Genomic DNA, 22,214 nt, shown 5'->3' on the forward strand with positions numbered 1-22,214 from the left:
TGACAAGCCGCCAGTGTTCCGTCTCTTCATGTTGTGCACAGTTCAAACGGAAAATACATCAACAGGCAGACTACAGAAAAGCTTACTATCAAAGGTTAGAGGGGGGCTTTCTCAGAGGGCTTTTTACAGTTTTTCTATTCCCAATTAGCCGTTTAAGTGTACTTATTGAAAGTAGTAATTCTTTCATAGGCCGCCCTTTCTTAGTATTTGACGTTCCTTATATTGCGGTATGAGGCTTCGCAGTAGGTTGCAAACATTCATCACCCATGACTGTCCCCAATTGAGCTCAGAAGCTCAATGTCTATCATGACCTCTCTTTTAGAATGTCCAAGAGCAAGCAAACTATTCCTCCAGGAGAGGGCGCCAACAGACTACTAAAGAGATCATCATTACTCAAAGAAAACCCCAAAAACCAATGCATGATAGGAATAAACAGGTAACTTTCTTTGGAGTGGAAGCGGAGAGATCGCACCAGATGCCAATTCTAGATGTTATCACACCTGTGGTCACTGCAGCAGCAGGTGAATCCACTTTGTCCAAAAGGGATCTATTCCATTCAATTGCAAATGATCTAGATAAGACAGAGAACTGCAGCACGGGGACATAGCCGAGTTGGTCAGGTTGAGTGGTGATGAGTTTGCTATTTGGATGAATAAAGAAAGTCAAAAGTGTGAAAGATAAAAAACAAAAGGAGGAAGTGTGAAAAGTGAATGGGCCAAATTGAGGTGCATATGAAGACGTATGCTTTCTTCCAATTCATTAAATCGGGCTAATATGAATCAGGTGAATTGAGTTCTGCTTTTGGAAACTGGGTTAAGAAGGGGTGCACCGTTCCTGGAGGTACTGCAATACCAGGTCAATGCGTGGAGTGGACAGAGCAAGCTCTTTTTCCATCTCCCTGTTCTAAAAATCCATTTAATATATGGTCCCCAGATAGGGGACGTATCAGATATTAAACTGATAAGAACAGATACTACACTTGATCTTAGCCAAAAGGCCGAGAAGCGATAACCAGAATTGGTTTGGGCCTCGAGTGGCACCCTGGCCTATGCCGGACACATCTTAGGGAGAGAGAGCGAGAGGGAGACAAACCCACGCCTACACAAGACATTTTGTCACCCAAGCCAACCCTTGAAAAGGCTGCTTTGCAGAGCCAAAACAAGAAGAATGGTGCGTTTTGCAGCCGCCGCCCACTGCAATGAATCTGAATAACTCCTCCTTTAGGGCGCAAGCAACTCCCCTCCCCCTTGCAGTCTTTCCAATTCACGATACAAAAAGACGGACAGGACAGGTTGCCTGACTTTCCGTCACTGCCACCCTTTGCCATCCTTACCCGTAGAAAGCCCTTTCATCATCCCCAAACCCTAATCTTTTCCCTTTCCTTCCCAGCCCCCAAACCCTGCCCTCTGTACCTTTCTCACCACCCGCTTCCCTTCTCCTGTCATCCCCCTACCACCCGGGAAAAAAAGAGATTGCCCCCTCCTTCCACTAGCCCACCCTCCCACCCAAAGAACAACTTCTTCTGCGCAGCTTGTTTTCTAGGCAGCAGCGCTATTGTGATGTCATCGGGGGGCATTGTGACAAGCCGCCAGTGTTCCGTCTCTTCATGTTGTGCACAGTTCAAACGGAAAATACATCAACAGGCAGACTACAGAAAAGCTTACTATCAAAGGTTAGAGGGGGGCTTTCTCAGAGGGCTTTTTACAGTTTTTCTATTCCCAATTAGCCGTTTAAGTGTACTTATTGAAAGTAGTAATTCTTTCATAGGCCGCCCTTTCTTAGTATTTGACGTTCCTTATATTGCGGTATGAGGCTTCGCAGTAGGTTGCAAACATTCATCACCCATGACTGTCCCCAATTGAGCTCAGAAGCTCAATGTCTATCATGACCTCTCTTTTAGAATGTCCAAGAGCAAGCAAACTATTCCTCCAGGAGAGGGCGCCAACAGACTACTAAAGAGATCATCATTACTCAAAGAAAACCCCAAAAACCAATGCATGATAGGAATAAACAGGTAACTTTCTTTGGAGTGGAAGCGGAGAGATCGCACCAGATGCCAATTCTAGATGTTATCACACCTGTGGTCACTGCAGCAGCAGGTGAATCCACTTTGTCCAAAAGGGATCTATTCCATTCAATTGCAAATGATCTAGATAAGACAGAGAACTGCAGCACGGGGACATAGCCGAGTTGGTCAGGTTGAGTGGTGATGAGTTTGCTATTTGGATGAATAAAGAAAGTCAAAAGTGTGAAAGATAAAAAACAAAAGGAGGAAGTGTGAAAAGTGAATGGGCCAAATTGAGGTGCATATGAAGACGTATGCTTTCTTCCAATTCATTAAATCGGGCTAATATGAATCAGGTGAATTGAGTTCTGCTTTTGGAAACTGGGTTAAGAAGGGGTGCACCGTTCCTGGAGGTACTGCAATACCAGGTCAATGCGTGGAGTGGACAGAGCAAGCTCTTTTTCCATCTCCCTGTTCTAAAAATCCATTTAATATATGGTCCCCAGATAGGGGACGTATCAGATATTAAACTGATAAGAACAGATACTACACTTGATCTTAGCCAAAAGGCCGAGAAGCGATAACCAGAATTGGTTTGGGCCTCGAGTGGCACCCTGGCCTATGCCGGACACATCTTAGGGAGAGAGAGCGAGAGGGAGACAAACCCACGCCTACACAAGACATTTTGTCACCCAAGCCAACCCTTGAAAAGGCTGCTTTGCAGAGCCAAAACAAGAAGAATGGTGCGTTTTGCAGCCGCCGCCCACTGCAATGAATCTGAATAACTCCTCCTTTAGGGCGCAAGCAACTCCCCTCCCCCTTGCAGTCTTTCCAATTCACGATACAAAAAGACGGACAGGACAGGTTGCCTGACTTTCCGTCACTGCCACCCTTTGCCATCCTTACCCGTAGAAAGCCCTTTCATCATCCCCAAACCCTAATCTTTTCCCTTTCCTTCCCAGCCCCCAAACCCTGCCCTCTGTACCTTTCTCACCACCCGCTTCCCTTCTCCTGTCATCCCCCTACCACCCGGGAAAAAAAGAGATTGCCCCCTCCTTCCACTAGCCCACCCTCCCACCCAAAGAACAACTTCTTCTGCGCAGCTTGTTTTCTAGGCAGCAGCGCTATTGTGATGTCATCGGGGGGCATTGTGACAAGCCGCCAGTGTTCCGTCTCTTCATGTTGTGCACAGTTCAAACGGAAAATACATCAACAGGCAGACTACAGAAAAGCTTACTATCAAAGGTTAGAGGGGGGCTTTCTCAGAGGGCTTTTTACAGTTTTTCTATTCCCAATTAGCCGTTTAAGTGTACTTATTGAAAGTAGTAATTCTTTCATAGGCCGCCCTTTCTTAGTATTTGACGTTCCTTATATTGCGGTATGAGGCTTCGCAGTAGGTTGCAAACATTCATCACCCATGACTGTCCCCAATTGAGCTCAGAAGCTCAATGTCTATCATGACCTCTCTTTTAGAATGTCCAAGAGCAAGCAAACTATTCCTCCAGGAGAGGGCGCCAACAGACTACTAAAGAGATCATCATTACTCAAAGAAAACCCCAAAAACCAATGCATGATAGGAATAAACAGGTAACTTTCTTTGGAGTGGAAGCGGAGAGATCGCACCAGATGCCAATTCTAGATGTTATCACACCTGTGGTCACTGCAGCAGCAGGTGAATCCACTTTGTCCAAAAGGGATCTATTCCATTCAATTGCAAATGATCTAGATAAGACAGAGAACTGCAGCACGGGGACATAGCCGAGTTGGTCAGGTTGAGTGGTGATGAGTTTGCTATTTGGATGAATAAAGAAAGTCAAAAGTGTGAAAGATAAAAAACAAAAGGAGGAAGTGTGAAAAGTGAATGGGCCAAATTGAGGTGCATATGAAGACGTATGCTTTCTTCCAATTCATTAAATCGGGCTAATATGAATCAGGTGAATTGAGTTCTGCTTTTGGAAACTGGGTTAAGAAGGGGTGCACCGTTCCTGGAGGTACTGCAATACCAGGTCAATGCGTGGAGTGGACAGAGCAAGCTCTTTTTCCATCTCCCTGTTCTAAAAATCCATTTAATATATGGTCCCCAGATAGGGGACGTATCAGATATTAAACTGATAAGAACAGATACTACACTTGATCTTAGCCAAAAGGCCGAGAAGCGATAACCAGAATTGGTTTGGGCCTCGAGTGGCACCCTGGCCTATGCCGGACACATCTTAGGGAGAGAGAGCGAGAGGGAGACAAACCCACGCCTACACAAGACATTTTGTCACCCAAGCCAACCCTTGAAAAGGCTGCTTTGCAGAGCCAAAACAAGAAGAATGGTGCGTTTTGCAGCCGCCGCCCACTGCAATGAATCTGAATAACTCCTCCTTTAGGGCGCAAGCAACTCCCCTCCCCCTTGCAGTCTTTCCAATTCACGATACAAAAAGACGGACAGGACAGGTTGCCTGACTTTCCGTCACTGCCACCCTTTGCCATCCTTACCCGTAGAAAGCCCTTTCATCATCCCCAAACCCTAATCTTTTCCCTTTCCTTCCCAGCCCCCAAACCCTGCCCTCTGTACCTTTCTCACCACCCGCTTCCCTTCTCCTGTCATCCCCCTACCACCCGGGAAAAAAAGAGATTGCCCCCTCCTTCCACTAGCCCACCCTCCCACCCAAAGAACAACTTCTTCTGCGCAGCTTGTTTTCTAGGCAGCAGCGCTATTGTGATGTCATCGGGGGGCATTGTGACAAGCCGCCAGTGTTCCGTCTCTTCATGTTGTGCACAGTTCAAACGGAAAATACATCAACAGGCAGACTACAGAAAAGCTTACTATCAAAGGTTAGAGGGGGGCTTTCTCAGAGGGCTTTTTACAGTTTTTCTATTCCCAATTAGCCGTTTAAGTGTACTTATTGAAAGTAGTAATTCTTTCATAGGCCGCCCTTTCTTAGTATTTGACGTTCCTTATATTGCGGTATGAGGCTTCGCAGTAGGTTGCAAACATTCATCACCCATGACTGTCCCCAATTGAGCTCAGAAGCTCAATGTCTATCATGACCTCTCTTTTAGAATGTCCAAGAGCAAGCAAACTATTCCTCCAGGAGAGGGCGCCAACAGACTACTAAAGAGATCATCATTACTCAAAGAAAACCCCAAAAACCAATGCATGATAGGAATAAACAGGTAACTTTCTTTGGAGTGGAAGCGGAGAGATCGCACCAGATGCCAATTCTAGATGTTATCACACCTGTGGTCACTGCAGCAGCAGGTGAATCCACTTTGTCCAAAAGGGATCTATTCCATTCAATTGCAAATGATCTAGATAAGACAGAGAACTGCAGCACGGGGACATAGCCGAGTTGGTCAGGTTGAGTGGTGATGAGTTTGCTATTTGGATGAATAAAGAAAGTCAAAAGTGTGAAAGATAAAAAACAAAAGGAGGAAGTGTGAAAAGTGAATGGGCCAAATTGAGGTGCATATGAAGACGTATGCTTTCTTCCAATTCATTAAATCGGGCTAATATGAATCAGGTGAATTGAGTTCTGCTTTTGGAAACTGGGTTAAGAAGGGGTGCACCGTTCCTGGAGGTACTGCAATACCAGGTCAATGCGTGGAGTGGACAGAGCAAGCTCTTTTTCCATCTCCCTGTTCTAAAAATCCATTTAATATATGGTCCCCAGATAGGGGACGTATCAGATATTAAACTGATAAGAACAGATACTACACTTGATCTTAGCCAAAAGGCCGAGAAGCGATAACCAGAATTGGTTTGGGCCTCGAGTGGCACCCTGGCCTATGCCGGACACATCTTAGGGAGAGAGAGCGAGAGGGAGACAAACCCACGCCTACACAAGACATTTTGTCACCCAAGCCAACCCTTGAAAAGGCTGCTTTGCAGAGCCAAAACAAGAAGAATGGTGCGTTTTGCAGCCGCCGCCCACTGCAATGAATCTGAATAACTCCTCCTTTAGGGCGCAAGCAACTCCCCTCCCCCTTGCAGTCTTTCCAATTCACGATACAAAAAGACGGACAGGACAGGTTGCCTGACTTTCCGTCACTGCCACCCTTTGCCATCCTTACCCGTAGAAAGCCCTTTCATCATCCCCAAACCCTAATCTTTTCCCTTTCCTTCCCAGCCCCCAAACCCTGCCCTCTGTACCTTTCTCACCACCCGCTTCCCTTCTCCTGTCATCCCCCTACCACCCGGGAAAAAAAGAGATTGCCCCCTCCTTCCACTAGCCCACCCTCCCACCCAAAGAACAACTTCTTCTGCGCAGCTTGTTTTCTAGGCAGCAGCGCTATTGTGATGTCATCGGGGGGCATTGTGACAAGCCGCCAGTGTTCCGTCTCTTCATGTTGTGCACAGTTCAAACGGAAAATACATCAACAGGCAGACTACAGAAAAGCTTACTATCAAAGGTTAGAGGGGGGCTTTCTCAGAGGGCTTTTTACAGTTTTTCTATTCCCAATTAGCCGTTTAAGTGTACTTATTGAAAGTAGTAATTCTTTCATAGGCCGCCCTTTCTTAGTATTTGACGTTCCTTATATTGCGGTATGAGGCTTCGCAGTAGGTTGCAAACATTCATCACCCATGACTGTCCCCAATTGAGCTCAGAAGCTCAATGTCTATCATGACCTCTCTTTTAGAATGTCCAAGAGCAAGCAAACTATTCCTCCAGGAGAGGGCGCCAACAGACTACTAAAGAGATCATCATTACTCAAAGAAAACCCCAAAAACCAATGCATGATAGGAATAAACAGGTAACTTTCTTTGGAGTGGAAGCGGAGAGATCGCACCAGATGCCAATTCTAGATGTTATCACACCTGTGGTCACTGCAGCAGCAGGTGAATCCACTTTGTCCAAAAGGGATCTATTCCATTCAATTGCAAATGATCTAGATAAGACAGAGAACTGCAGCACGGGGACATAGCCGAGTTGGTCAGGTTGAGTGGTGATGAGTTTGCTATTTGGATGAATAAAGAAAGTCAAAAGTGTGAAAGATAAAAAACAAAAGGAGGAAGTGTGAAAAGTGAATGGGCCAAATTGAGGTGCATATGAAGACGTATGCTTTCTTCCAATTCATTAAATCGGGCTAATATGAATCAGGTGAATTGAGTTCTGCTTTTGGAAACTGGGTTAAGAAGGGGTGCACCGTTCCTGGAGGTACTGCAATACCAGGTCAATGCGTGGAGTGGACAGAGCAAGCTCTTTTTCCATCTCCCTGTTCTAAAAATCCATTTAATATATGGTCCCCAGATAGGGGACGTATCAGATATTAAACTGATAAGAACAGATACTACACTTGATCTTAGCCAAAAGGCCGAGAAGCGATAACCAGAATTGGTTTGGGCCTCGAGTGGCACCCTGGCCTATGCCGGACACATCTTAGGGAGAGAGAGCGAGAGGGAGACAAACCCACGCCTACACAAGACATTTTGTCACCCAAGCCAACCCTTGAAAAGGCTGCTTTGCAGAGCCAAAACAAGAAGAATGGTGCGTTTTGCAGCCGCCGCCCACTGCAATGAATCTGAATAACTCCTCCTTTAGGGCGCAAGCAACTCCCCTCCCCCTTGCAGTCTTTCCAATTCACGATACAAAAAGACGGACAGGACAGGTTGCCTGACTTTCCGTCACTGCCACCCTTTGCCATCCTTACCCGTAGAAAGCCCTTTCATCATCCCCAAACCCTAATCTTTTCCCTTTCCTTCCCAGCCCCCAAACCCTGCCCTCTGTACCTTTCTCACCACCCGCTTCCCTTCTCCTGTCATCCCCCTACCACCCGGGAAAAAAAGAGATTGCCCCCTCCTTCCACTAGCCCACCCTCCCACCCAAAGAACAACTTCTTCTGCGCAGCTTGTTTTCTAGGCAGCAGCGCTATTGTGATGTCATCGGGGGGCATTGTGACAAGCCGCCAGTGTTCCGTCTCTTCATGTTGTGCACAGTTCAAACGGAAAATACATCAACAGGCAGACTACAGAAAAGCTTACTATCAAAGGTTAGAGGGGGGCTTTCTCAGAGGGCTTTTTACAGTTTTTCTATTCCCAATTAGCCGTTTAAGTGTACTTATTGAAAGTAGTAATTCTTTCATAGGCCGCCCTTTCTTAGTATTTGACGTTCCTTATATTGCGGTATGAGGCTTCGCAGTAGGTTGCAAACATTCATCACCCATGACTGTCCCCAATTGAGCTCAGAAGCTCAATGTCTATCATGACCTCTCTTTTAGAATGTCCAAGAGCAAGCAAACTATTCCTCCAGGAGAGGGCGCCAACAGACTACTAAAGAGATCATCATTACTCAAAGAAAACCCCAAAAACCAATGCATGATAGGAATAAACAGGTAACTTTCTTTGGAGTGGAAGCGGAGAGATCGCACCAGATGCCAATTCTAGATGTTATCACACCTGTGGTCACTGCAGCAGCAGGTGAATCCACTTTGTCCAAAAGGGATCTATTCCATTCAATTGCAAATGATCTAGATAAGACAGAGAACTGCAGCACGGGGACATAGCCGAGTTGGTCAGGTTGAGTGGTGATGAGTTTGCTATTTGGATGAATAAAGAAAGTCAAAAGTGTGAAAGATAAAAAACAAAAGGAGGAAGTGTGAAAAGTGAATGGGCCAAATTGAGGTGCATATGAAGACGTATGCTTTCTTCCAATTCATTAAATCGGGCTAATATGAATCAGGTGAATTGAGTTCTGCTTTTGGAAACTGGGTTAAGAAGGGGTGCACCGTTCCTGGAGGTACTGCAATACCAGGTCAATGCGTGGAGTGGACAGAGCAAGCTCTTTTTCCATCTCCCTGTTCTAAAAATCCATTTAATATATGGTCCCCAGATAGGGGACGTATCAGATATTAAACTGATAAGAACAGATACTACACTTGATCTTAGCCAAAAGGCCGAGAAGCGATAACCAGAATTGGTTTGGGCCTCGAGTGGCACCCTGGCCTATGCCGGACACATCTTAGGGAGAGAGAGCGAGAGGGAGACAAACCCACGCCTACACAAGACATTTTGTCACCCAAGCCAACCCTTGAAAAGGCTGCTTTGCAGAGCCAAAACAAGAAGAATGGTGCGTTTTGCAGCCGCCGCCCACTGCAATGAATCTGAATAACTCCTCCTTTAGGGCGCAAGCAACTCCCCTCCCCCTTGCAGTCTTTCCAATTCACGATACAAAAAGACGGACAGGACAGGTTGCCTGACTTTCCGTCACTGCCACCCTTTGCCATCCTTACCCGTAGAAAGCCCTTTCATCATCCCCAAACCCTAATCTTTTCCCTTTCCTTCCCAGCCCCCAAACCCTGCCCTCTGTACCTTTCTCACCACCCGCTTCCCTTCTCCTGTCATCCCCCTACCACCCGGGAAAAAAAGAGATTGCCCCCTCCTTCCACTAGCCCACCCTCCCACCCAAAGAACAACTTCTTCTGCGCAGCTTGTTTTCTAGGCAGCAGCGCTATTGTGATGTCATCGGGGGGCATTGTGACAAGCCGCCAGTGTTCCGTCTCTTCATGTTGTGCACAGTTCAAACGGAAAATACATCAACAGGCAGACTACAGAAAAGCTTACTATCAAAGGTTAGAGGGGGGCTTTCTCAGAGGGCTTTTTACAGTTTTTCTATTCCCAATTAGCCGTTTAAGTGTACTTATTGAAAGTAGTAATTCTTTCATAGGCCGCCCTTTCTTAGTATTTGACGTTCCTTATATTGCGGTATGAGGCTTCGCAGTAGGTTGCAAACATTCATCACCCATGACTGTCCCCAATTGAGCTCAGAAGCTCAATGTCTATCATGACCTCTCTTTTAGAATGTCCAAGAGCAAGCAAACTATTCCTCCAGGAGAGGGCGCCAACAGACTACTAAAGAGATCATCATTACTCAAAGAAAACCCCAAAAACCAATGCATGATAGGAATAAACAGGTAACTTTCTTTGGAGTGGAAGCGGAGAGATCGCACCAGATGCCAATTCTAGATGTTATCACACCTGTGGTCACTGCAGCAGCAGGTGAATCCACTTTGTCCAAAAGGGATCTATTCCATTCAATTGCAAATGATCTAGATAAGACAGAGAACTGCAGCACGGGGACATAGCCGAGTTGGTCAGGTTGAGTGGTGATGAGTTTGCTATTTGGATGAATAAAGAAAGTCAAAAGTGTGAAAGATAAAAAACAAAAGGAGGAAGTGTGAAAAGTGGATGGGCCAAATTGAGGTGCATATGAAGACGTATGCTTTCTTCCAATTCATTAAATCGGGCTAATATGAATCAGGTGAATTGAGTTCTGCTTTTGGAAACTGGGTTAAGAAGGGGTGCACCGTTCCTGGAGGTACTGCAATACCAGGTCAATGCGTGGAGTGGACAGAGCAAGCTCTTTTTCCATCTCCCTGTTCTAAAAATCCATTTAATATATGGTCCCCAGATAGGGGACGTATCAGATATTAAACTGATAAGAACAGATACTACACTTGATCTTAGCCAAAAGGCCGAGAAGCGATAACCAGAATTGGTTTGGGCCTCGAGTGGCACCCTGGCCTATGCCGGACACATCTTAGGGAGAGAGAGCGAGAGGGAGACAAACCCACGCCTACACAAGACATTTTGTCACCCAAGCCAACCCTTGAAAAGGCTGCTTTGCAGAGCCAAAACAAGAAGAATGGTGCGTTTTGCAGCCGCCGCCCACTGCAATGAATCTGAATAACTCCTCCTTTAGGGCGCAAGCAACTCCCCTCCCCCTTGCAGTCTTTCCAATTCACGATACAAAAAGACGGACAGGACAGGTTGCCTGACTTTCCGTCACTGCCACCCTTTGCCATCCTTACCCGTAGAAAGCCCTTTCATCATCCCCAAACCCTAATCTTTTCCCTTTCCTTCCCAGCCCCCAAACCCTGCCCTCTGTACCTTTCTCACCACCCGCTTCCCTTCTCCTGTCATCCCCCTACCACCCGGGAAAAAAAGAGATTGCCCCCTCCTTCCACTAGCCCACCCTCCCACCCAAAGAACAACTTCTTCTGCGCAGCTTGTTTTCTAGGCAGCAGCGCTATTGTGATGTCATCGGGGGGCATTGTGACAAGCCGCCAGTGTTCCGTCTCTTCATGTTGTGCACAGTTCAAACGGAAAATACATCAACAGGCAGACTACAGAAAAGCTTACTATCAAAGGTTAGAGGGGGGCTTTCTCAGAGGGCTTTTTACAGTTTTTCTATTCCCAATTAGCCGTTTAAGTGTACTTATTGAAAGTAGTAATTCTTTCATAGGCCGCCCTTTCTTAGTATTTGACGTTCCTTATATTGCGGTATGAGGCTTCGCAGTAGGTTGCAAACATTCATCACCCATGACTGTCCCCAATTGAGCTCAGAAGCTCAATGTCTATCATGACCTCTCTTTTAGAATGTCCAAGAGCAAGCAAACTATTCCTCCAGGAGAGGGCGCCAACAGACTACTAAAGAGATCATCATTACTCAAATAAAACCCCAAAAACCAATGCATGATAGGAATAAACAGGTAACTTTCTTTGGAGTGGAAGCGGAGAGATCGCACCAGATGCCAATTCTAGATGTTATCACACCTGTGGTCACTGCAGCAGCAGGTGAATCCACTTTGTCCAAAAGGGATCTATTCCATTCAATTGCAAATGATCTAGATAAGACAGAGAACTGCAGCACGGGGACATAGCCGAGTTGGTCAGGTTGAGTGGTGATGAGTTTGCTATTTGGATGAATAAAGAAAGTCAAAAGTGTGAAAGATAAAAAACAAAAGGAGGAAGTGTGAAAAGTGAATGGGCCAAATTGAGGTGCATATGAAGACGTATGCTTTCTTCCAATTCATTAAATCGGGCTAATATGAATCAGGTGAATTGAGTTCTGCTTTTGGAAACTGGGTTAAGAAGGGGTGCACCGTTCCTGGAGGTACTGCAATACCAGGTCAATGCGTGGAGTGGACAGAGCAAGCTCTTTTTCCATCTCCCTGTTCTAAAAATCCATTTAATATATGGTCCCCAGATAGGGGACGTATCAGATATTAAACTGATAAGAACAGATACTACACTTGATCTTAGCCAAAAGGCCGAGAAGCGATAACCAGAATTGGTTTGGGCCTCGAGTGGCACCCTGGCCTATGCCGGACACATCTTAGGGAGAGAGAGCGAGAGGGAGACAAACCCACGCCTACACAAGACATTTTGTCACCCAAGCCAACCCTTGAAAAGGCTGCTTTGCAGAGCCAAAACAAGAAGAATGGTGCGTTTTGCAGCCGCCGCCCACTGCAATGAATCTGAATAACTCCTCCCTTTAGGGCGCAAGCAACTCCCCTCCCCCTTGCAGTCTTTCCAATTCACGATACAAAAAGACGGACAGGACAGGTTGCCTGACTTTCCGTCACTGCCACCCTTTGCCATCCTTACCCGTAGAAAGCCCTTTCATCATCCCCAAACCCTAATCTTTTCCCTTTCCTTCCCAGCCCCCAAACCCTGCCCTCTGTACCTTTCTCACCACCCGCTTCCCTTCTCCTGTCATCCCCCTACCACCCGGGAAAAAAAGAGATTGCCCCCTCCTTCCACTAGCCCACCCTCCCACCCAAAGAACAACTTCTTCTGCGCAGCTTGTTTTCTAGGCAGCAGCGCTATTGTGATGTCATCGGGGGGGCATTGTGACAAGCCGCCAGTGTTCCGTCTCTTCATGTGTGCACAGTTCAAACGGGAAAATACATCAACAGGCAGACTACAGAAAAGCTTACTATCAAAGGTAAGAGGGGGGCTTTCTCAGAGGGCTTTTTACAGTTTTTCTATTCCCAATTAGCCGTTTAAGTGTACTTATTGAAAGTAGTAATTCTTTCATAGGCCGCCCTTTCTTAGTATTTGACGTTCCTTATATTGCGGTATGAGGCTTCGCAGTAGGTTGCAAACATTCATCACCCATGACTGTCCCCAATTGAGCTCAGAAGCTCAATGTCTATCATGACCTCTCTTTTAGAATGTCCAAGAGCAAGCAAACTATTCCTCCAGGAGAGGGCGCCAACAGACTACTAAAGAGATCATCATTACTCAAAGAAAACCCCAAAAACCAATGCATGATAGGAATAAACAGGTAACTTTCTTTGGAGTGGAAGCGGAGAGATCGCACCAGATGCCAATTCTAGATGTTATCACACCTGTGGTCACTGCAGCAGCAGGTGAATCCACTTTGTCCAAAAGGGATCTATTCCATTCAATTGCAAATGATCTAGATAAGACAGAGAACTGCAGCACGGGGACATAGCCGAGTTGGTCAGGTTGAGTGGTGATGAGTTTGCTATTTGGATGAATAAAGAAAGTCAAAAGTGTGAAAGATAAAAAACAAAAGGAGGAAGTGTGAAAAGTGAATGGCCAAATTGAGGTGCATATGAAGACGTATGCTTTCCTTCCAATTCATTAAATCGGGCTAATATGAATCAGGTGAATTGAGTTCTGCTTTTGGAAACTGGGTTAAGAAGGGGTGCACCGTTCCTGGAGGTACTGCAATACCAGGTCAATGCGTGGAGTGGACAGAGCAAGCTCTTTTTTCCATCTCCCTGTTCTAAAAATCCATTTAATATATGGTCCCCAGATAGGGGACGTATCAGATATTAAACTGATAAGAACAGATACTACACTTGATCTTAGCCAAAAGGCCGAGAAGCGATAACCAGAATTGGTTTGGGCCTCGAGTGGCACCCTGGCCTATGCGGACACATCTTAGGGAGAGAGAGCGAGAGGGAGACAAACCCACGCCTACACAAGACATTTTGTCACCCAAGCCAACCCTTGAAAAGGCTGCTTTTGCAGAGCCAAAACAAGAAGAATGGTGCGTTTTGCAGCCGCCGCCACTGCAATGAATCTGAATAACTCCTCCTTTAGGGCGCAAGCAACTCCCCTCCCCCTTGCAGTCTTTCCAATTCACGATACAAAAAGACGGACAGGACAGGTTGCCTGACTTTCCGTCACTGCCACCCTTTGCCATCCTTACCCGTAGAAAGCCCTTTCATCATCCCCAAACCCTAATCTTTTCCCTTTCCTTCCCAGCCCCCAAACCCTGCCCTCTGTACCTTTCTCACCACCCGCTTCCCTTCTCATGTCATCCCCCTACCACCCCGGGAAAAAAAGAGATTGCCCCCTCCTTCCACTAGCCCACCCTCCCACCCAAAGAACAACTTCTTCTGCGCAGCTTGTTTTCTAGGCAGCAGCGCTATTGTGATGTCATCGGGGGGCATTGTGACAAGCCGCCCAGTGTTCCGTCTCTTCATGTTGTGCACAGTTCAAACGGAAAATACATCAACAGGCAGACTACAGAAAAGCTTACTATCAAAGGTTAGAGGGGGGGCTTTCTCAGAGGGCTTTTTACAGTTTTTCTATTCCCAATTAGCCGTTTAAGTGTACTTATTGAAAGTAGTAATTCTTTCATAGGCCGCCCTTTCTTAGTATTTGACGTTCCTTATATTGCGGTATGAGGCTTCGCAGTAGGTTGCAAACATTCATCACCCATGACTGTCCCCAATTGAGCTCAGAAGCTCAATGTCTATCATGACCTCTCTTTTAGAATGTCCAAGAGCAAGCAAACTATTCCTCCAGGAGAGGGCGCCAACAGACTACTAAAGAGATCATCATTACTCAAAGAAAACCCCAAAAACCAATGCATGATAGGAATAAACAGGTAACTTTCTTTGGAGTGGAAGCGGAGAGATCGCACCAGATGCCAATTCTAGATGTTATCACACCTGTGGTCACTGCAGCAGCAGGTGAATCCACTTTGTCCAAAAGGGATCTATTCCATTCAATTGCAAATGATCTAGATAAGACAGAGAACTGCAGCACGGGGACATAGCCGAGTTGGTCAGGTTGAGTGGTGATGAGTTTGCTATTTGGATGAATAAAGAAAGTCAAAAGTGTGAAAGATAAAAAACAAAAGGAGGAAGTGTGAAAAGTGAATGGGCCAAATTGAGGTGCATATGAAGACGTATGCTTTCTTCCAATTCATTAAATCGGGCTAATATGAATCAGGTGAATTGAGTTCTGCTTTTGGAAACTGGGTTAAGAAGGGGTGCACCGTTCCTGGAGGTACTGCAATACCAGGTCAATGCGTGGAGTGGACAGAGCAAGCTCTTTTTCCATCTCCCTGTTCTAAAAATCCATTTAATATATGGTCCCCAGATAGGGGACGTATCAGATATTAAACTGATAAGAACAGATACTACACTTGATCTTAGCCAAAAGGCCGAGAAGCGATAACCAGAATTGGTTTGGGCCTCGAGTGGCACCCTGGCCTATGCCGGACACATCTTAGGGAGAGAGAGCGAGAGGGAGACAAACCCACGCCTACACAAGACATTTTGTCACCCAAGCCAACCCTTGAAAAGGCTGCTTTGCAGAGCCAAAACAAGAAGACTGGTGCGTTTTGCAGCCGCCGCCCACTGCAATGAATCTGAATAACTCCTCCTTTAGGGCGCAAGCAACTCCCCTCCCCCTTGCAGTCTTTCCAATTCACGATACAAAAAGACGGACAGGACAGGTTGCCTGACTTTCCGTCACTGCCACCCTTTGCCATCCTTACCCGTAGAAAGCCCTTTCATCATCCCCAAACCCTAATCTTTTCCCTTTCCTTCCCAGCCCCCAAACCCTGCCCTCTGTACCTTTCTCACCACCCGCTTCCCTTCTCCTGTCATCCCCCTACCACCCGGGAAAAAAAGAGATTGCCCCCTCCTTCCACTAGCCCACCCTCCCACCCAAAGAACAACTTCTTCTGCGCAGCTTGTTTTCTAGGCAGCAGCGCTATTGTGATGTCATCGGGGGGCATTGTGACAAGCCGCCAGTGTTCCGTCTCTTCATGTTGTGCACAGTTCAAACGGAAAATACATCAACAGGCAGACTACAGAAAAGCTTACTATCAAAGGTTAGAGGGGGGCTTTCTCAGAGGGCTTTTTACAGTTTTTCTATTCCCAATTAGCCGTTTAAGTGTACTTATTGAAAGTAGTAATTCTTTCATAGGCCGCCCTTTCTTAGTATTTGACGTTCCTTATATTGCGGTATGAGGCTTCGCAGTAGGTTGCAAACATTCATCACCCATGACTGTCCCCAATTGAGCTCAGAAGCTCAATGTCTATCATGACCTCTCTTTTAGAATGTCCAAGAGCAAGCAAACTATTCCTCCAGGAGAGGGCGCCAACAGACTACTAAAGAGATCATCATTACTCAAAGAAAACCCCAAAAACCAATGCATGATAGGAATAAACAGGTAACTTTCTTTGGAGTGGAAGCGGAGAGATCGCACCAGATGCCAATTCTAGATGTTATCACACCTGTGGTCACTGCAGCAGCAGGTGAATCCACTTTGTCCAAAAGGGATCTATTCCATTCAATTGCAAATGATCTAGATAAGACAGAGAACTGCAGCACGGGGACATAGCCGAGTTGGTCAGGTTGAGTGGTGATGAGTTTGCTATTTGGATGAATAAAGAAAGTCAAAAGTGTGAAAGATAAAAAACAAAAGGAGGAAGTGTGAAAAGTGAATGGGCCAAATTGAGGTGCATATGAAGACGTATGCTTTCTTCCAATTCATTAAATCGGGCTAATATGAATCAGGTGAATTGAGTTCTGCTTTTGGAAACTGGGTTAAGAAGGGGTGCACCGTTCCTGGAGGTACTGCAATACCAGGTCAATGCGTGGAGTGGACAGAGCAAGCTCTTTTTCCATCTCCCTGTTCTAAAAATCCATTTAATATATCTGGTCCCCAGATAGGGGACGTATCAGATATTAAACTGATAAGAACAGATACTACACTTGATCTTAGCCAAAAGGCCGAGAAGCGATAACCAGAATTGGTTTGGGCCTCGAGTGGCACCCTGGCCTATGCCGGACACATCTTAGGGAGAGAGAGCGAGAGGGAGACAAACCCACGCCTACACAAGACATTTTGTCACCCAAGCCAACCCTTGAAAAGGCTGCTTTGCAGAGCCAAAACAAGAAGAATGGTGCGTTTTGCAGCCGCCGCCCACTGCAATGAATCTGAATAACTCCTCCTTTAGGGCGCAAGCAACTCCCCTCCCCCTTGCAGTCTTTCCAATTCACGATACAAAAAGACGGACAGGACAGGTTGCCTGACTTTCCGTCACTGCCACCCTTTGCCATCCTTACCCGTAGAAAGCCCTTTCATCATCCCCAAACCCTAATCTTTTCCCTTTCCTTCCCAGCCCCCAAACCCTGCCCTCTGTACCTTTCTCACCACCCGCTTCCCTTCTCCTGTCATCCCCCTACCACCCGGGAAAAAAAGAGATTGCCCCCTCCTTCCACTAGCCCACCCTCCCACCCAAAGAACAACTTCTTCTGCGCAGCTTGTTTTCTAGGCAGCAGCGCTATTGTGATGTCATCGGGGGGCATTGTGACAAGCCGCCAGTGTTCCGTCTCTTCATGTTGTGCACAGTTCAAACGGAAAATACATCAACAGGCAGACTACAGAAAAGCTTACTATCAAAGGTTAGAGGGGGGCTTTCTCAGAGGGCTTTTTACAGTTTTTCTATTCCCAATTAGCCGTTTAAGTGTACTTATTGAAAGTAGTAATTCTTTCATAGGCCGCCCTTTCTTAGTATTTGACGTTCCTTATATTGCGGTATGAGGCTTCGCAGTAGGTTGCAAACATTCATCACCCATGACTGTCCCCAATTGAGCTCAGAAGCTCAATGTCTATCATGACCTCTCTTTTAGAATGTCCAAGAGCAAGCAAACTATTCCTCCAGGAGAGGGCGCCAACAGACTACTAAAGAGATCATCATTACTCAAAGAAAACCCCAAAAACCAATGCATGATAGGAATAAACAGGTAACTTTCTTTGGAGTGGAAGCGGAGAGATCGCACCAGATGCCAATTCTAGATGTTATCACACCTGTGGTCACTGCAGCAGCAGGTGAATCCACTTTGTCCAAAAGGGATCTATTCCATTCAATTGCAAATGATCTAGATAAGACAGAGAACTGCAGCACGGGGACATAGCCGAGTTGGTCAGGTTGAGTGGTGATGAGTTTGCTATTTGGATGAATAAAGAAAGTCAAAAGTGTGAAAGATAAAAAACAAAAGGAGGAAGTGTGAAAAGTGAATGGGCCAAATTGAGGTGCATATGAAGACGTATGCTTTCTTCCAATTCATTAAATCGGGCTAATATGAATCAGGTGAATTGAGTTCTGCTTTTGGAAACTGGGTTAAGAAGGGGTGCACCGTTCCTGGAGGTACTGCAATACCAGGTCAATGCGTGGAGTGGACAGAGCAAGCTCTTTTTCCATCTCCCTGTTCTAAAAATCCATTTAATATATGGTCCCCAGATAGGGGACGTATCAGATATTAAACTGATAAGAACAGATACTACACTTGATCTTAGCCAAAAGGCCGAGAAGCGATAACCAGAATTGGTTTGGGCCTCGAGTGGCACCCTGGCCTATGCCGGACACATCTTAGGGAGAGAGAGCGAGAGGGAGACAAACCCACGCCTACACAAGACATTTTGTCACCCAAGCCAACCCTTGAAAAGGCTGCTTTGCAGAGCCAAAACAAGAAGAATGGTGCGTTTTGCAGCCGCCGCCCACTGCAATGAATCTGAATAACTCCTCCTTTAGGGCGCAAGCAACTCCCCTCCCCCTTGCAGTCTTTCCAATTCACGATACAAAAAGACGGACAGGACAGGTTGCCTGACTTTCCGTCACTGCCACCCTTTGCCATCCTTACCCGTAGAAAGCCCTTTCATCATCCCCAAACCCTAATCTTTTCCCTTTCCTTCCCAGCCCCCAAACCCTGCCCTCTGTACCTTTCTCACCACCCGCTTCCCTTCTCCTGTCATCCCCCTACCACCCGGGAAAAAAAGAGATTGCCCCCTCCTTCCACTAGCCCACCCTCCCACCCAAAGAACAACTTCTTCTGCGCAGCTTGTTTTCTAGGCAGCAGCGCTATTGTGATGTCATCGGGGGGCATTGTGACAAGCCGCCAGTGTTCCGTCTCTTCATGTTGTGCACAGTTCAAACGGAAAATACATCAACAGGCAGACTACAGAAAAGCTTACTATCAAAGGTTAGAGGGGGGCTTTCTCAGAGGGCTTTTTACAGTTTTTCTATTCCCAATTAGCCGTTTAAGTGTACTTATTGAAAGTAGTAATTCTTTCATAGGCCGCCCTTTCTTAGTATTTGACGTTCCTTATATTGCGGTATGAGGCTTCGCAGTAGGTTGCAAACATTCATCACCCATGACTGTCCCCAATTGAGCTCAGAAGCTCAATGTCTATCATGACCTCTCTTTTAGAATGTCCAAGAGCAAGCAAACTATTCCTCCAGGAGAGGGCGCCAACAGACTACTAAAGAGATCATCATTACTCAAAGAAAACCCCAAAAACCAATGCATGATAGGAATAAACAGGTAACTTTCTTTGGAGTGGAAGCGGAGAGATCGCACCAGATGCCAATTCTAGATGTTATCACACCTGTGGTCACTGCAGCAGCAGGTGAATCCACTTTGTCCAAAAGGGATCTATTCCATTCAATTGCAAATGATCTAGATAAGACAGAGAACTGCAGCACGGGGACATAGCCGAGTTGGTCAGGTTGAGTGGTGATGAGTTTGCTATTTGGATGAATAAAGAAAGTCAAAAGTGTGAAAGATAAAAAACAAAAGGAGGAAGTGTGAAAAGTGAATGGGCCAAATTGAGGTGCATATGAAGACGTATGCTTTCTTCCAATTCATTAAATCGGGCTAATATGAATCAGGTGAATTGAGTTCTGCTTTTGGAAACTGGGTTAAGAAGGGGTGCACCGTTCCTGGAGGTACTGCAATACCAGGTCAATGCGTGGAGTGGACAGAGCAAGCTCTTTTTCCATCTCCCTGTTCTAAAAATCCATTTAATATATGGTCCCCAGATAGGGGACGTATCAGATATTAAACTGATAAGAACAGATACTACACTTGATCTTAGCCAAAAGGCCGAGAAGCGATAACCAGAATTGGTTTGGGCCTCGAGTGGCACCCTGGCCTATGCCGGACACATCTTAGGGAGAGAGAGCGAGAGGGAGACAAACCCACGCCTACACAAGACATTTTGTCACCCAAGCCAACCCTTGAAAAGGCTGCTTTGCAGAGCCAAAACAAGAAGAATGGTGCGTTTTGCAGCCGCCGCCCACTGCAATGAATCTGAATAACTCCTCCTTTAGGGCGCAAGCAACTCCCCTCCCCCTTGCAGTCTTTCCAATTCACGATACAAAAAGACGGACAGGACAGGTTGCCTGACTTTCCGTCACTGCCACCCTTTGCCATCCTTACCCGTAGAAAGCCCTTTCATCATCCCCAAACCCTAATCTTTTCCCTTTCCTTCCCAGCCCCCAAACCCTGCCCTCTGTACCTTTCTCACCACCCGCTTCCCTTCTCCTGTCATCCCCCTACCACCCGGGAAAAAAAGAGATTGCCCCCTCCTTCCACTAGCCCACCCTCCCACCCAAAGAACAACTTCTTCTGCGCAGCTTGTTTTCTAGGCAGCAGCGCTATTGTGATGTCATCGGGGGGCATTGTGACAAGCCGCCAGTGTTCCGTCTCTTCATGTTGTGCACAGTTCAAACGGAAAATACATCAACAGGCAGACTACAGAAAAGCTTACTATCAAAGGTTAGAGGGGGGCTTTCTCAGAGGGCTTTTTACAGTTTTTCTATTCCCAATTAGCCGTTTAAGTGTACTTATTGAAAGTAGTAATTCTTTCATAGGCCGCCCTTTCTTAGTATTTGACGTTCCTTATATTGCGGTATGAGGCTTCGCAGTAGGTTGCAAACATTCATCACCCATGACTGTCCCCAATTGAGCTCAGAAGCTCAATGTCTATCATGACCTCTCTTTTAGAATGTCCAAGAGCAAGCAAACTATTCCTCCAGGAGAGGGCGCCAACAGACTACTAAAGAGATCATCATTACTCAAAGAAAACCCCAAAAACCAATGCATGATAGGAATAAACAGGTAACTTTCTTTGGAGTGGAAGCGATCGCACCAGATGCCAATTCTAGATGTTATCACACCTGTGGTCACTGCAGCAGCAGGTGAATCCACTTTGTCCAAAAGGGATCTATTCCATTCAATTGCAAATGATCTAGATAAGACAGAGAACTGCAGCACGGGGACATAGCCGAGTTGGTCAGGTTGAGTGGTGATGAGTTTGCTATTTGGATGAATAAAGAAAGTCAAAAGTGTGAAAGATAAAAAACAAAAGGAGGAAGTGTGAAAAGTGAATGGGCCAAATTGAGGTGCATATGAAGACGTATGCTTTCTTCCAATTCATTAAATCGGGCTAATATGAATCAGGTGAATTGAGTTCTGCTTTTGGAAACTGGGTTAAGAAGGGGTGCACCGTTCCTGGAGGTACTGCAATACCAGGTCAATGCGTGGAGTGGACAGAGCAAGCTCTTTTTCCATCTCCCTGTTCTAAAAATCCATTTAATATATGGTCCCCAGATAGGGGACGTATCAGATATTAAACTGATAAGAACAGATACTACACTTGATCTTAGCCAAAAGGCCGAGAAGCGATAACCAGAATTGGTTTGGGCCTCGAGTGGCACCCTGGCCTATGCCGGACACATCTTAGGGAGAGAGAGCGAGAGGGAGACAAACCCACGCCTACACAAGACATTTTGTCACCCAAGCCAACCCTTGAAAAGGCTGCTTTGCAGAGCCAAAACAAGAAGAATGGTGCGTTTTGCAGCCGCCGCCCACTGCAATGAATCTGAATAACTCCTCCTTTAGGGCGCAAGCAACTCCCCTCCCCCTTGCAGTCTTTCCAATTCACGATACAAAAAGACGGACAGGACAGGTTGCCTGACTTTCCGTCACTGCCACCCTTTGCCATCCTTACCCGTAGAAAGCCCTTTCATCATCCCCAAACCCTAATCTTTTCCCTTTCCTTCCCAGCCCCCAAACCCTGCCCTCTGTACCTTTCTCACCACCCGCTTCCCTTCTCCTGTCATCCCCCTACCACCCGGGAAAAAAAGAGATTGCCCCCTCCTTCCACTAGCCCACCCTCCCACCCAAAGAACAACTTCTTCTGCGCAGCTTGTTTTCTAGGCAGCAGCGCTATTGTGATGTCATCGGGGGGCATTGTGACAAGCCGCCAGTGTTCCGTCTCTTCATGTTGTGCACAGTTCAAACGGAAAATACATCAACAGGCAGACTACAGAAAAGCTTACTATCAAAGGTTAGAGGGGGGCTTTCTCAGAGGGC

General features: G+C 46.3%; 14 non-coding genes across 14 annotated transcripts; all 14 read right to left on the reverse strand.

Annotated features, from left to right (window-relative positions):
- Positions 1-818: 818 nt before the first annotated feature.
- On the reverse strand, positions 819-1,009 carry LOC142288283 (U2 spliceosomal RNA). The gene has a single exon (XR_012749078.1). It is a non-coding gene; the product is annotated as a U2 spliceosomal RNA (small nuclear RNA).
- A 1,387-nt stretch (positions 1,010-2,396) lies between these two features.
- LOC142288298 (U2 spliceosomal RNA) lies at positions 2,397-2,587 on the reverse strand. The gene has a single exon (XR_012749090.1). It is a non-coding gene; the product is annotated as a U2 spliceosomal RNA (small nuclear RNA).
- Positions 2,588-3,974: 1,387 nt separating this feature from the next.
- On the reverse strand, positions 3,975-4,165 carry LOC142288310 (U2 spliceosomal RNA). The gene has a single exon (XR_012749101.1). It is a non-coding gene; the product is annotated as a U2 spliceosomal RNA (small nuclear RNA).
- Positions 4,166-5,552: 1,387 nt separating this feature from the next.
- LOC142288322 (U2 spliceosomal RNA) lies at positions 5,553-5,743 on the reverse strand. The gene has a single exon (XR_012749113.1). It is a non-coding gene; the product is annotated as a U2 spliceosomal RNA (small nuclear RNA).
- Positions 5,744-7,130: 1,387 nt separating this feature from the next.
- On the reverse strand, positions 7,131-7,321 carry LOC142288334 (U2 spliceosomal RNA). The gene has a single exon (XR_012749124.1). It is a non-coding gene; the product is annotated as a U2 spliceosomal RNA (small nuclear RNA).
- A 1,387-nt stretch (positions 7,322-8,708) lies between these two features.
- On the reverse strand, positions 8,709-8,899 carry LOC142288287 (U2 spliceosomal RNA). Its single transcript, XR_012749080.1, has one exon. It is a non-coding gene; the product is annotated as a U2 spliceosomal RNA (small nuclear RNA).
- A 1,387-nt stretch (positions 8,900-10,286) lies between these two features.
- LOC142288288 (U2 spliceosomal RNA) lies at positions 10,287-10,477 on the reverse strand. The gene has a single exon (XR_012749081.1). It is a non-coding gene; the product is annotated as a U2 spliceosomal RNA (small nuclear RNA).
- A 1,387-nt stretch (positions 10,478-11,864) lies between these two features.
- On the reverse strand, positions 11,865-12,055 carry LOC142288290 (U2 spliceosomal RNA). The gene has a single exon (XR_012749082.1). It is a non-coding gene; the product is annotated as a U2 spliceosomal RNA (small nuclear RNA).
- A 1,389-nt stretch (positions 12,056-13,444) lies between these two features.
- On the reverse strand, positions 13,445-13,636 carry LOC142288335 (U2 spliceosomal RNA). The gene has a single exon (XR_012749125.1). It is a non-coding gene; the product is annotated as a U2 spliceosomal RNA (small nuclear RNA).
- Positions 13,637-15,025: 1,389 nt separating this feature from the next.
- LOC142288291 (U2 spliceosomal RNA) lies at positions 15,026-15,216 on the reverse strand. Its single transcript, XR_012749083.1, has one exon. It is a non-coding gene; the product is annotated as a U2 spliceosomal RNA (small nuclear RNA).
- Positions 15,217-16,603: 1,387 nt separating this feature from the next.
- Positions 16,604-16,796, reverse strand: LOC142288336 (U2 spliceosomal RNA). The gene has a single exon (XR_012749126.1). It is a non-coding gene; the product is annotated as a U2 spliceosomal RNA (small nuclear RNA).
- Positions 16,797-18,183: 1,387 nt separating this feature from the next.
- Positions 18,184-18,374, reverse strand: LOC142288292 (U2 spliceosomal RNA). Its single transcript, XR_012749084.1, has one exon. It is a non-coding gene; the product is annotated as a U2 spliceosomal RNA (small nuclear RNA).
- A 1,387-nt stretch (positions 18,375-19,761) lies between these two features.
- Positions 19,762-19,952, reverse strand: LOC142288293 (U2 spliceosomal RNA). The gene has a single exon (XR_012749085.1). It is a non-coding gene; the product is annotated as a U2 spliceosomal RNA (small nuclear RNA).
- A 1,382-nt stretch (positions 19,953-21,334) lies between these two features.
- On the reverse strand, positions 21,335-21,525 carry LOC142288294 (U2 spliceosomal RNA). Its single transcript, XR_012749086.1, has one exon. It is a non-coding gene; the product is annotated as a U2 spliceosomal RNA (small nuclear RNA).
- Between the last annotated feature and the right edge of the window lie 689 nt (positions 21,526-22,214).

This window comes from Anomaloglossus baeobatrachus, unplaced genomic scaffold (assembly GCF_048569485.1).
Source record: "Anomaloglossus baeobatrachus isolate aAnoBae1 unplaced genomic scaffold, aAnoBae1.hap1 Scaffold_812, whole genome shotgun sequence".
Taxonomy (NCBI): Eukaryota; Metazoa; Chordata; class Amphibia; order Anura; family Aromobatidae; genus Anomaloglossus; species Anomaloglossus baeobatrachus.